The sequence below is a fragment of the Notamacropus eugenii genome, chromosome 1, assembly GCF_028372415.1.
Source record: "Notamacropus eugenii isolate mMacEug1 chromosome 1, mMacEug1.pri_v2, whole genome shotgun sequence".
NCBI lineage: Eukaryota > Metazoa > Chordata > Mammalia > Diprotodontia > Macropodidae > Notamacropus > Notamacropus eugenii.
The window spans coordinates 248,180,931-248,196,116 of NC_092872.1; the positions used below are offsets into that span (position 1 = coordinate 248,180,931).

At 40.0% G+C, this 15,186-nt stretch overlaps 1 protein-coding gene across 1 annotated transcript in view; it reads left to right on the forward strand.

Moving 5' to 3' along the window:
* Nucleotides 1–15,186, forward strand: part of CALY (calcyon neuron specific vesicular protein) — a 177,726-nt gene that overhangs the window by 39,156 nt on the left and 123,384 nt on the right. The gene's annotated exons all lie outside the window — the stretch shown is intronic.

Genomic DNA, 15,186 nt, shown 5'->3' on the forward strand with positions numbered 1-15,186 from the left:
AGAGTTTAAGGACTGATTAACCACGAGACCTACTGTACTTAAGACTTGGCTCCAGGAAGAGGTAAGAGTGGGGTGTCTGGAGTCCATGGAGCATGGGCCTGGTTTGTTTGTTTTCCCCATAAAAGATAGTGGCCATTGCCTCTAATGAGATAAAGTGCCGTGGTACCACCTCTGACTTGGCAAGCTTAATTTGTAGATTTTAACCAGTAAATAAAAAACAACAAGTCATGCTTTGAGTCATTTACACCCATTTCTCATTTTGCAATTCAACCTGACAGGGAGGGTAGGAGTTTAAAAGGGGCAAAAGGTTATAGAAAATTGCAATATATTATACACAAACAGATTCTTCCAGCTGTAAAAGGCTTTAAAGGCCAATTAGTTTGATCATTCATTTAGAGATTTCAGGATTAAGGTAAGATGTTTGCTATAACAATTATTTTAATTAGGAGGGATTAGAAAAACGAAACACTAAAACTATTCAGAGGCCACCATCATTGCACGATTAGAGGTGTCATGATAGGTGGTGCAGTAGACTGAGTATTGGATTTGGAATCAGGAAAGATCTGAGTTCAAATCCTACTTGAGACACTTACCGGCTTTGTGACCCTGACCCTGGGTAAATCACTTAACCTTTCTGAGCCTCAGTTTCTACATCTGTAAAATGGGGTCAATAATAGCTCCTGCCTTACAGAGTTGTCATCAAGATCAAATGAAATAATACCTGTAAAGCACCCTGAAATCTCTAAGTGTTATTTCATGTTATTTATCATGATTATTAGCTATTAGGATCCCAGTTCTTCCTACTGCTTAAGAGAGATCAGGTTTTGTGGTGTAAACTGGGTGATAGAGTTTGAGAATGCTGAAAAAGGGGCAACAGATGTGTGTCTGAGACTTTGGGGGAGGGACAGGAGGGAGGCAGACTGCTGGCCACAGCTGTTAGTTATGTCCTAAGCTTATTTAAGATGTATGTCTGAATATACTCCAGATGCTAGTGTAAAAGGCATGGTGGGAGAAACTAGTCACTGGGTATGTGAAGAGAACTTTAACAAGGGACAATCAGGCCAAAAGGCAACTTCTTTTTCATATCATTGGTTCATATCTATCTGGCTTTCTATCTATCTATACATATTTTCATGAGTAGGGTGGGGTAGGAGAGCTTTTCTAGTGATTTTCTTTATTTAAGTCAGTAGACTGCTTTATGTATGGGGACATGGGAGTAGAGAATGGAAACTGACCACTAAGAGTTGGCAATGTTCTTTAAGCCCCTTTACTTTGTAGATAAGGAAGCTAATTCCCAGAGAAATGAAGATGCCTGGTTGAAGTCACACAGTGAGTTAGTGAGATAGCCAGTTCTTCTGACTCCCAATGGCATGTGATGCCACCTATGAGGGAAAAAAGGGAGAAAAGGACCAGAGCAAATATTAAGTTATCAGGGGATTGGCCATCACCATGTCCCTGGCCCCTTCTTTAGACATTTCATACTCAGAGAGTTACATGTCATCTGATTGTAAGACAATAAAACATACTCCTCACTTCCTCACCCTTTGTGTCCCTGGATAACATCCCATAGGCTACTGTAGACAGATCCATCATGTAGATGCATTCATTAACCATTTGCAATGCTCTGTTGGACAGTCATCCTTACTTATGAAATCAGAGGCAGGTACCAGGTTATTAGCCATTGGCTAGCCTTCTGCTTGTAATGCTTAAGACAAAGAGAAAACTTGGTTTGCTATCACTATCAAAAAATTTATGACTACTATGGAGCAATAAGCTATCCAAGTGTGAAGGACATGGGTTCCAGGCAGAACTGTTAACTAATAATTTTTGTAGAATGAAGAGGGTGAGGAGCAAGGTAGAAGAAGACACACTCACATGGGGTATAGGTGTTTGGTGGACAGGGGGATGCAGGATGTGTCAGGATGCCTCTTAGTTGATGCTGAAGGACTGGCCATTGCTGAAGAAAGGAATAGGATAGAGCACAGACTGCGATATGGTGGCTAGTGGAGGAGACAATCCACATAGAGATGGCAACATCTGTGCCTTCTTTGTTTTGGTAACTTGGTACAAAGGCCCAGTTGCCTTAACTTAGTTATAGTTGCAGATTCAGGAGTCCCACCCATTGAACTAGAAGAAGAGGCAATAGTCCAAATGTGCCAAGTCTGAGGGCAGCCTCTTTCAGAATCACCACTGAACCCTCTTTCTCCTTCCTTTACACCTTGCTTCTCTAACCTCAATATGTTGCATCCTTTGTCCTCAATCCCTCTCCTTTTGTTGTTATTCCATTATTCCCTGGCTTCTGGGTGCCTCATCAGCTTTCTGCTTTTTCTTGTGTGTATTACCATTTACCATAATAAATGAGCTATTGTTTTATGAATTATTGGTGTTTCTGATTATTTTATGAAATCTTTTAAAGCCTCGAGATTGATGAAGTGGGTTGGGGGGCCTCAACAGGAGACAGGGAGGTACAATGAAAAGAGCACTGGCTTTGGCGTCAGAGGACAGAGGTTTAAGTCCAGCCTCTGAAATTACCTATATGACCTTAGGTGTCAGTTAACTTCCCTGGGCTCTAGCTTCCTCTATTGTAAAATGAGGAGGTTGGACTAGATGGTGGTGAGTGGGTGAGATTCAAGTAGAAACAAAGCTGCTAAACTATGTGAGCATCTCTGTGGGTTGCATATTGACTTAGAAAATCACATGTTAACATTATCTATATTCTATTATATTTTCATTTATTTTATTGAATTTTTCCCAATTATATTTTAATCTGGTCCCAGGATGCACAGGAGAGGAGCCATGTATTTGACACTTCTGGATTAGATGACCTCTAAGGTCTCTTCTCACTCTTCATCAATGACTTGAACACAAGTTTTCTGTTGTTCAGCCTTTTCAGTTCATTGCTTAGCCTGGAGCTGGTATCTCACAAGAGCAAAGCTTGGTGTTTAGCATAGTCCATCTGGCCTACTTCAGGAACAGGTCTTTGTACAAGGAAATATGGGCTTGAAATTCCCCTTCTCTGCTCTGTGAAATGAAAGGCTTGAGTGGTTTGTTCAAAGCAATTAGCAAGCTGGAAACTGAGCCTGAGTAATATGGGGAAGCAGCCATCAGACCAGGGAGGCTGTAATCCCTCTCTGTTGTCCTTTCTCCTAAAGAGATGCCCTCTGCACCTCAGAGCTGAAGCAGAACCACTCAGCTGATTTATAGCCTCTAGCAGAGGGATGTCTGGCAAGCCCCACTGATAACAAATCTCAAGGCAGCCCAATGAAACAGGTGACTAGTGTTGTATACAGAACCCATAAACAAGGAAGACTCCTCTGCTCTTTTAGGGCTGAAGGCAGGGCCACTGGCAGCTTGCCTAGGAAGGCCCAATGGGCTCTGCATCCCACCAAGTGCATCTGGAGCTGGAGACTGAGCAGCTGACATTCCATCACTCTCTCTGTGGGAACTTCCTGAGAAAAGCTGCCAAATGGGAGACTGAAAAACCTGGCAAATAGCTCTCTAGAACCTTAACTAGCTCATAGGAATTTCTGCAGTTTCCCTCAGGATATCTATCCTGTCTATATACATAAATGAAGGAAGGAAGGGAGGGAGGGAGGGAGAAAGGTAAGGAAGGAGAGGAAAAAGGAAGGAGGTAGGGAATTGTAACAGTAAGCACCCTAACATACATGGGGGGCCTGCTATCACAGGTTGTTAGATCTGCATTCTAAAAGGAAAGACAACTTTCAAGGGGTTAACAATGACTTGAATCAAGCACAAGTATCATTCCTTTAACCAAGCACATATATCATTCACTTAGTTCAGGGGAGTCAGGACCCTGAACTTCAAAGAAAATACAAAGAAATCAAAGATCTACAGATATGGCTTCCTCTGCCTGAATTCTACAGACAGGTCCAACTATCTGACCCTAGTTACCAGAGAGGGAAGAACTGACATCTGAGTTTTTAAAGGAGGGGGAGCTCCTTAGCGGCTTCCCAGAGTCCTTCTTTAGCCAAACAAACACTTTCAGTTAGTAAGTCCCAGAATAAAACCTCAACTCAAAGTGTTTAAATCTTTTATAGAGCCAGAGGGCATCTCAACCCTTGAAAACCAGTGCCTCATTAACAAAAGGCTTGGGCCTTCCCACAAATCTTCCTTAATCAAACTCCCTTTAATGGGCAGGCCCATTAATGGGTGGGAAAGATCTTCTTTAATCACATTACTCAATCAGAGGCATTTTTAGTAAAACAAAAATAGCAAAAGATCCTAATTTTATTGCCATCACACTCCACCCTTCCAGGATTCTTGGCCTTACAATCTAAATGGCCTTGGATCTTGGAACAAACAGAGGCATTATACTTCTTGATTATACTAAAACAAAAACAACAAATGATTCTACTTTGTTTTCCCTTACAGGGATGAATAAAGGAAGGTAGAAACAAAGGAAAGAAGAAAGGAAGGAAGGAGGGAGGGAGGGAAGGAAGGAAGGAAGGAAGGGAGGAAAAAGAGGAAGAAGGAAAGAGGGAGGGAATGAATAAAAAAAGGAAGAAAAGGAAGGAGGGAAAGGAGAAGGGAGGGAAGGGAGGGATGAAAGGAAGGAAGCAAGGGAGAAAAGAAGAAGAGAGGGTGGAAGGAGTGAGGAGAGGAAGGAAAGAAGGAGGAAGAAAAGAAAGATAATTTATTAAGTGCTTACTGTGTCCCAGGTACTATGCTAAACAGTGGGGATATGAATGCAGGTAAGCAAGACAGTGACCACTGCCTTTGAATGGGTAGAAGACAATACATAAAGGGGAATGGAGGAGGTGGAAAGGAAGACTGAGTGAGGAGAACCTTGGGTGGAATCCTTAAAGTGCTCATTCTAAGCAGGGAGTCACCACCATGGAGAAGAAGATTCCAGGGCAGAGGTTGTTCATGTGAAAAGAAATAGAATTTGTTTTTTTGCCTTTCTTTGCATTCCTAGCACCAAGCACAATGCCTAGTATGCCTGTTGACAGACTGACTGACACATGGAGTGAGAATACAATGGGGTAGAGTGGCTAGAGAGGGTGACTCTGGGTAGCCAGGGGCAGCCCGAGGCCCTTGATTCATGTCCTTCCACATGTGCACTATAACAGATCTTCTCCTCATGCTAGAGGTCTTCCCTCTCTGGTCCATTTACTTTTTTGGATGCTAATATAAAACTCAGATGACCCCCTAGCTAGTAATACATAGGTCTGTAAATATATAGCTGGAAGAGGCCAACTAGTCCAGCCCCCACCTCCTTTTACAGATATGGAAACGGAGGCCCAAGAGGTGAAACAAGTTGCCCAAGGTCCCATAAGCATTAAGTGGTGGAACTATGATTCAAATCTAGGCTTTCTGACTCCAAAGTCAACACTTTCCCCACTGCCCCATGCATAGCTAGGCCATGTCCTTCTCTGATCCTACATATCATATGAATGACATGTGACTGCTTTTGTTTATGATGCTAGTCAGGTATTGTCAACTGACTTACATCTACTGCATGCTTCTGTCATAGACAGCTTGGGAGGGAAGTGGCTAGAACACTGGACCTGAAGTCAGAAAGATATGAGTACAAATCCAGTCTCTGGCCTTGGATGCTTACTAGTTGTGTGACTTTGGGCAGGTCAATTAACTTCTGCCTGCTGCAGCTTGCTCATCTGTATAAAGGGGATAAGAACAATACCTATCCTCTAGGATTGTTGTAAGGATAAAACGAGAGGTTTATAAAGGGATTTACAAAGTTTAAATTGCCATGTAAATAATATCATTGTCATCATCATCATCATCATTCTCATCTTTTGGGTCTCCCACAGTGATTAGATATTCTTTGGATCTTTTGTTTCAATGCCATTAGCTAACTGGTTCCCCAGTCGAAGCTTGCTTTTTGTTCCACTAGATCCATCATCTCTTAGGATTAAATAGAAAGAATTCTAAGTGAGTATCAGTTCTGGGATGAACACAGTACTAGGTATTGTGAGACAGACAGGGAGTTTTGTGATCTGTGCCTGTTCCATAAGGAGTTGGTTGGAAACTTCACAAACAAACTATAAACACACAAATCCAAGTCAGCCTGTGACTTTGCTCTAAATTGCATTTCAGACAATGAACACCATTTAGAACTTCTGTGAAGGGATAGCCGCCAGTGCTCCAGTGAGGCTTCAAGGAGAAGTAGGAGCTTGAAATGGGCCAGGAAAAATGGATTTCAGCCAGCTAATGTCAGTCTCCTCTAACTTCCTGGAGGACCACACATTCCTCATTTTTCTCTTCCTTTCACTGCCTTTCTCCCTGTTTCAGAAGGACTATGGCAAAGAAGTGGACCCAGGCTCTGTGTTCTAATTTTATGTGTTTTTCTAGAAAAGCAAAATACCTTGCTATCTTAGGCAATGTGCTTTCACACTGTTTCTTATAATTCCTTTCAGAAAAATGGCTATCAGAATCAGTCCCATCTCTTCTCTTCTCTTCTCTTCTCTTCTCTTCTCTTCTCTTCTCTTCTCTTCTCTTCTCTTCTCTTCTCTGGGAAACCATACACCCTCAGCTGAATTTTAACTAATAAGTACAATATCACGTAGAGATCATTACGCAAGTCTCATAACAAAATAATTGCCCCATTTTAACTGAATATAAAGTGCCTTTTGTTCATGTTGCTCATTAATTCTGTCTATTAAAATGGCTGGTATAGAGATGTGTGTAGAGAGAGAACTGATAGTCAAGAACATCAGAAATTTAGGAATGGAAGGAGCCTTATAGGTTAACTGCTCCAACCATTTCATTTTTTGAGACCTACAGAAAATGACTTGTCTAAGGTCATGCAGGCAATAAGTAAAAGAGGTGGGATTTGAACCTAGGTCTTCTGACTCAAAGCCAGGACTCTTCTACAGTATCTAACCTTCTGATTTATTTCTCATTTTATGGGCACAAAATGGACTTTTGTGGTTTCTTACCTTGGGGAATTTCTAAGGGGCCTCTGACCTCTATGCAACAAGCAGGCTGCTTGTTGTTTGTCTAAACACCCACTCTCAGCTTCTGTTGATCACCCTTACCACCCATTCTGGGGCTATGGTCAGCCTAACGTTGACCTCCAAGTTCTCCATTGACTTAACTATGCAGGCTCCCAAGGCCAGCTAACCTTCATCCCCCACCTCTCCACCTTGTTGTGCTTCTGACATTCCTGATGTCAACATTAAGTCCCCTTGACAGATACCTTCACTACCCCCCAACTTTTGTGGGTTTTCTTGCTCCTTTAAAGTGTAAGATTCTTGTGGGCTGGGGCTATCTTTCTTTTTGGTCATTTTTGTATAGCCAGTGCTTAACACAATGCCTGGTCCATAGGAAGGGCCTAAGAAATGATTGTTGCCTTGTCTTCTTAGTCTGAAATTCTAGGTCCTTCTCAATCTGGCCTTTATATCCCTTTCCATATGAATCCCCCACTATTCTTCTATGGGATGCCTCAGTCAGCTAACTTATTTACACATGGCTTCTAAAACACCCAGTATAGCAGAAAACATTACACTTAGATTGAAAAGAGAGAGAAAGAGACAGAGAGAGAGACAGAGAGAGAGAGACAGAGAGCCCAAGTCAGCACTTGGCACCGAGGCCAGATCTCTCCATCTGCAACTTGACAGGCAACTCAGGACAGAAGCTGGGGATGAAATATGCTTCCACTTTTGGTGCTATGAATGCAAAGCCCTGGAAGTTATGAGAGAACTGCCAGATTAGATAATTAATGAGGGCCTTGTTTGGGTCCCCCTTCATCAAGATAAACATCTATTGTAAATAATATTCCCCCAGGACCATTCCATCTTTTTAGTTACAAGATGCCCCTATAAATATTTGATGAACAGTGCCAACTGAAAGGGATAAATGCATTCTTGAAAGCTTCAGGACCTGATCAAAGTGTATAATATATCTATGACCATACTTCAAAGGCTGCTTAACTCCAGGGTGGCAATTCATAAATACCCTCTTAGAACTGTAGCTGGTTCTCCTTGGCACCTTGGAATACTTCTATTTCTCTTGCTCCTTGCCATCAGGTTGGCTCTTGCTATTCTGCGGTTACACTGCATACTTTGGAGTCACTTGTTTTGGAAAGGAGGGCAGGAATATAAGTCTATTTGGATTTGTCTTTAAGCAGGGCCAGTTCCCTGCTGAGGGGACTTTTCTCCAACAGGGCTAGCCTGTACCCTTGCTAACTACCATAGGGTCATAGATTTAGACTTAGAAAGGGCTTTATTTAGAAGTCATCTAGTGTATCACCTTCATGTTACAGATGGAGAAACTGAGCCCCCAAAGAGTTGTTATGAATTCAAAGTAATATAGACATAAATCATTGAGCCAGGATTCAAACTCTTAGCACCATCCTGCTACTGCCAAAGGAAGAGATAGGGAGGTGATTTCTGTACCTCTAGAAAAACCTGCCTCTTCAGCCTAGTGTCTCTCTCCATTTATATATGTCAAAATCCTACCCTCTGTGTCACCTCCTCCTTAAAGTCTGCCCTGACTACTCCAGCTAGCAGTAGTCTCTAAACTTCTAGAATATCTTCTTTTATTTTTAAAGAACTGATTTCATTTTTATTATGAACATAATCAGCAACCATTTATATTTTTAATATTATTCTGAATTTAACAAACAAATAAAATAAGCATTTCTTTATGCAAAGTAGAATAGAAAGGATTGCATGGAAAATGTGAATATAACTGTTTTTCCTTTTATGTATTTATAAATTAAATATATAACTTTCAAGACTACTATTTTTCTGTATTTCCTTCTGTTCTTCTTTTATTCTCTTCCATGCATTTAAAATATTCTTTTAAAAATTTCTCTTCTTTTTTATTTTCCTTTTTTCCTCTAACTCCTTTCCTCTCTCCCTTGCTCTCTTCCTCCTTCCTTCCATCTTTCCTTCTCTCCTCTCCCTTCTTCTCTCTTTCTCTCTCACTCTCTTTCTTCCTTCCTTCCCTATCATCAATTTCACCATCCTTATCCCACTCCTTTTTCTATTGATTGAAAACAAACAAATAAGTCCTGCAGCAAATATATAGTCAAACAAAACAAAGTCCCACAATGACCACATCCAAAAGTATATATGTTTCCATCTGGACCTTGAGCCCATCACCTTTCCGTCAGAGGGTACGTAATGTATGTCATAATCCATCTTCTGGAATCAGTTGGTCACTGTATTGATCAGAGTTCTTAAGTCTTTCAAAGTAATTGTTCTTTATCACATTTTGTTACAATATAAATTATTTTCCTGCTTACGATTACTTCACTCTGCATCAGTTTATATGAGTTTTCTCAGGTTTCTCTGAACCATTCTTTCATAATTTTTATGGCACAAGAGTATTCCATTACATTTATATGCCACAACTTATTCAGTGATTTTTCAACTTATGGGCACTCCCTTAATTTCCACAAAAAGAACAGATACACACACATGCACACACACACACTCACTCACACATTGTACAAAGGGGTCATTTTCCTCTTTCTTTGATCTCTGGAGATATAGATCTAGTCAGGGTATCTCTGGATCCAAAGGTGCATATAACTTGTTGATTTTGGGGAAGCAGAGTTCCAGTTTGCTTTCCAAAATTGCTGGACCAATTCACGGTTCCACCATCAGTGCATTAGTATACCTGATTTATTGCAGTTCCCTCAACAATAATCCACTTCACTTTTTCATCTTCTTTGCTAGTCTGATGGCTGAGGATTGTTTAAGTTTGCATTTAATTATTAGTAATTTGGGAGCATTTTTCACATGGTTGCTGATAGTTTGTATTTCTTCATTTGAGAACTATCTGTTCATATCCTTTGGCCATTTGTCTCTTGGGGAATGGTCATTAAATATAAATATTTCAATATGCAAAGAACTAAAAAAAGATTGTATAAGAAACTTAGAACTTCTCTTATGTGGTTGATTGCTTTAGACGCTTATTACATTTACTAAGGTAGTAATATCTTTGCCCTGTGTTTCCTTTTGAACTTCTTTTTGTTTTTTTCTATGTATTTTTAAAATGTGTCAATGCTCATTTCTTTTTTTTTAACTATCAAGATATCACTATCCCCCTATCCCCCCCTCACCATGAGAAGTCTCTTTGTAAACACCAAGTATAGCCAAACAAAGCAAAGCAATACTTTGGCAATATAGGAAGATGTCTTTCTTATGGTGTACCTCTAATCCATCATGTCCTGCCAAAAGGCGGGAGGCATACAGCTTTTTATTGGGTACATGGTATTTTTCACATTCCATTTTGCAGAATAGTTTTTATTGACGTATGTCTTATGCCCCCTGGTGGACGGTAACTTCGTGGAGGGTGGGGACCATGTTTGAATGAGCTTTGTCTATTCTAGCATTTAGCTGAGTCAGTGCCTTCTATGGAGTAGAGACTTGGTAAATATTCATAGAATAAATGAGTATGCACTCTGATACAACCATTTCTTTTTGTCCCTCAAAAGGCTATTTCCTTTTAGGATCATAGATTATAATTCCACTATGAACACTACCCTTTGCTGTTGAGTATGTAATCAAAATAGTTGACATTCATAGACATTATAGTGATTACTTCATTTGATTCTTTGTGAAGTAGGTAGGACATACATGATTCTTCTTATTTTACAGATAAAGAAACTGAGGTTCAGAGAGATTAAGGGATTTTACCAAGTTCACAAAGTTAGAGTATTGGAGTAAGGATTTGAATCCTGGTCTTCTGAACCCACGTCTGGTGCTTTCCCAGATAGATTCACTGTAGAGCTGGAAGGGAGTTCTGAAGTTTCTTCTTCTCCCTCCTCTCTGTCTTTGCATCAGCTTTCTTCCTCCATTCCTGGGATGCTCTCCTTTCTCAATCTGCCAGTTGGATCTGAGTACCACTCAAGGCTGAGTTCCCTCAGTTGTTATTGTTCTCCCCCGCTCCATCCATTCTAAATTACTTCACGTTTATGTTGTATATACTTTATATTGAAGCCAACATGGGGTAGTGGATAGAGAATAGGGCTCAGAGTCAGGAAGACCTGAATTTAAGTCCCATCTCTTATACTTACTGTCTGTGTGATCTTGAGCAAAATACTTAACCTCTCAATGACTCCTATCTACCCCCTAAGACTAAGTTGCAGAGAATATGTCTGTCTGCATTGGTAAAAGAAATCCATTACAGGGATTTCCTGAATCAAGTGACCTCCAAATTCCTCTGATTAAACATCAGTTAAAAAATTCTGAACATGTACCCTCAGTACATACATATTTATTTATTAATAAATTATGCATGCACTGACATTTCTGTACATTGTAAAACATAAACAAAATAGAAATTTCAAAAGATGAGATAAAGAGAAAATAACATTTGACTTGAGTGGAGGGAATAAGTATTTTTACAGAGCACCTACTATGTGCTAATCACTGTGCTAAATACTTTTTATAAATATTATCTTATTTGATCCTTACAACAACCTTGCAAAATAGGTGTTATAATTATCTGCATTTTACATATGAGATAACTGAGGCAAACAGAGGATAAGTGCATTGCTCAGGGCTACACAGCTAGTGAGTATCTGAGGCCACCTTTGAACTCATCTTCCTGATTCCAGGCCCAGAACTCTATCCACAAGAATGGTGGTATCGTCAGCAGAAAGGAACATTTAGAAGAGTGATTTTTTTTTTGGGGGGGGGGGGCGGGAAATAATGTAAAAGATTTGAGATATAGATCACAAGCCATCCATGCCCACATATCCTGTGAGATTGTCCAACACAAACTCAAAGAGGGTGGATTGGGATTCTTAGTCATTGGTCACTGAGCACAGAACTTTTCCTCTAAGTTGATATGAGGGAGAGGGGAGTTGTATGCTGGATCAACAGAAAGGTTTTCAATGGTATTTGCACAGCAGCTTCTGTGGGTACCAGGTAGCAGTTAGCTTAAAACTACCCTGCCAGATCCACATTCAGCCAAAAAGGGGAAAGGATGGGAGCTTCTATGGAAGGAGACAGAATGGAGAATATTGGGGAACACTGAGAGTAGTGGTTGAATTGGAGAAAAGCCCTGTAATTGGCAAATGTTTCCTGACCAAGGGGTAGCTAGGGAGTGCCACAGTGCAGAGAGCACTGACTGGAGTCAGGCTGTTCACATCCAACCTCAGACCCTTAGTAGCTATATGACCCTAGGCAAATCAGTTAATCCTATTTGCCTCAGTTCCTCTTCTGTAAAATAACCTGGAGAAAGAAATGGCAAACCACTATATTATCCTTACCAAGAAAATCCAAAAAGGAGTCATGAAGAGTTAAACACAGTTGAAAAACAACTAAACAAAAGCAACACTTAACCAAGGAATCCCTTTCTCCTATTTTGGAGCATACTGACATATGTTGATGAAATCACAAGTCTGGTAAAAAAAATCTTATATGTTAACTTAAATGTGTGCTCCCCCAAGGAGAATATAATCTCCTTAATCAATATTATAATTTTTTATATTTCTTGCACTTACCACAGTCCCCAGAATGCAGTATACATCAAAAATGCCAGTTATATTAAGTTGATTCTATATCTGAAGCATGAATCACTCCTGTAATATCTATACATTGTTTAGTAAACCAAGGTCCTCTAAATACTATGATCCTATGAACGTGCCTGAAAAGCTTCCTCTAGAATACCTCCTTGAGGTAATCCATTCTGTTTTTGGACCACTATGGAGGTTTTTCCTTTTTTAGGGCCAAAATTTGCCACTCAGTCAGCTCCTTGGTCCAAGTTCCTCTTGAATCAAGCACAATTAGGCCTGGGTTACAACCCTTGCTCAGCCACTAACTAGCTGTGTGACTTTGGGTAAGTCACTTTAAATCTCTGGAACTTACTTTTCTTATTTGTAAAAAAGAGCAGGGTGAACTAGATGACCTTTAAGGTGAACTAGATGAGCTCTAGATCTATGATCTTAAGATCTACAAAGTGTTTTTCATTAGAAAATATTGTCCCAATTTATTATTTTCATCTCAATTTTTTAGGCTTAAAGAGATTAAATAAATTGTCCAAGGCTCCACAGCAAGAAAATAACCAAACTAGGGTTTGAGTCCAAGTCTCCTGAGTCTTACCTTGACCATTTGTTTTGCTTTACTATGTTGCTTCTCTTATTTTTATTCACCAACAAATTCCCAAAGGCATTGCTCTTTTTAGTCACTGATGAGTACTTGAAGAAAATCAGATGTGTGTTTCCCATAACCCAGGCAGGTTGGACAGCAGCAATTCCTCCAAGGAAAGGTGACTTCTATGGGAACAGTGGTAGAGAAAGTCAACCCCAAGCCAAGTCCAGGCAATTGGAAATCTCATTTCATTTATTTTCTATAGAGATTCAAAATGGAGCTGCCTGCCTTCTTCCATAACATCCTCAGGCAACAAGCTTCTATTTTTACATTTCATTCACAAAATAGATGAGATGTTCAACATAATTTGCAGTTAATGGGGGCCTTGGAGGGCTCAGGAAGCTATGATCAATGGGCACTGTTTCCCCAGAGAGGGACTAGTGATTTGATCCTTCTTTTGTCTCAACAACTTGCTTTTAATTCTCCCTTGTTGCCTGTTATAAACACCCTGTGTGCCAATCACTTTCAAACACCACAATGTTCAACAATACAAGCTGGAAATGGACCACAACATGGATGACTCACATCCCACAGCCAGGGGTGAGGGGGTGGATGTGCTGAAGCTGAGGGAAAATTGATTCCATAAAAAAGAGGGAGGGCTCAGAGGAAAAGGTGGAGAATGAGGCAGTTGTCAGTTTGTGTGTTTGGAAGGGGCCTTTGGTTTGGACCTATATTTAACTTTGTGGGGAGTGCTTAGTATGGAGTCTGTCTTCAATGATGCAAGTTAGTTTTTCATCTGCCATTTACAGTGTTACAGAATTGCCAGGGGGCATTGAGAGTTTAAGTAACCTGCCCATGGTCACACAGTTAATATGTGTCAGAGGCACTTGAACCCACCTCATATAAGACTGCACTCTAAGTGGCATGTAGACATATACTATGTCATAATGCGTCTTGTGAGGACACGTGCATTTTCTTGGCCACACAAAAGAGAAATTTTGTTAGAAAACTATATGATTGGAGATTGGCTATAATGACCGTTCATACATGTATTTAAAACAATCTAATTCACAATAAAGTAACTAATGATAATGGGGACTCACTTTATAATGCAAGTAATTGTGTGGTAGCAATGAGCCTTTGCTTCAATCTCAAAGTCTGAATTAGTCTCAAAAGACTTTGAGCAGTCAGAACCTTGGACAGGGATTAGTTGTCAATCTATCCAGCGCCCTTCCTGATGCTACTATATCCCTACCCTCTTCCTTATCTAGGAAGGTGATTTATCCTATCCTCCCCCTACCCCATTTGCTAGTATTTCCTCAGAAATTACTTTGCATTTACTTTCAACATATTTTGCATTTAATTATCTATATACCTTTTGCTTCTCTCCAGGAAAATGTAAGTTCCTTGAAGTTAAGATCTATCAACTTTATTCCCTGCACCTAGTACAAAATAGGTGCTTAATAAATGCTTGCTGAACTTAAATTTGACAGTTTATGTCTTATCCTTCAAGCTACTCTTATTATATTCATTCCTAGATTCTATGTCAATCAAGACTGAGCAAGAATCATTATCTTAGTAAGTAGTCTGAGTTAAATAAATGAGCAATAGATACGTCTCTGATGATCATAATAATGATAGTTAGCATTTAATCACTTTACAAGTATTATCTCATTTTATTTTCACTACATCTCTGAGAGTTAGGTGCTATTATTTCCATTTCACAGATAAGGAAATTGAGGCAGATTAAAATTAAATGATTCACCCAGGATCACACAGCTAGAATTTATCTGAGGCCAGGTTTGAATCTAAGTCTTTCTTACTCTAGGTCCAGCACTTTAGGCACCATTAAAGTGGATTCCCCATAGTCAGTCTCTTAATAAACATTTACTAAGAGCCTACTGTGTGCCAGGCACTGTATTATGCAATGAAAACACAAAAAGGGCCAGGGATCCTTGCCCTCAAGGAGCTCACAATCTAATGTATTCCCTATAGGATGGAACATCACTTTTGCTGGAAGAGTGAAAGAAACAGGAAATTCAAGTATTTGATATGAACCTCTTGGCTCACACTGAATGCAGTGAAGAGTAGTTCATTCATTCACAACAGTCAACACTAGTTAAGAGGTATAAGTATTCCCTCTGGCTCCAGTAGC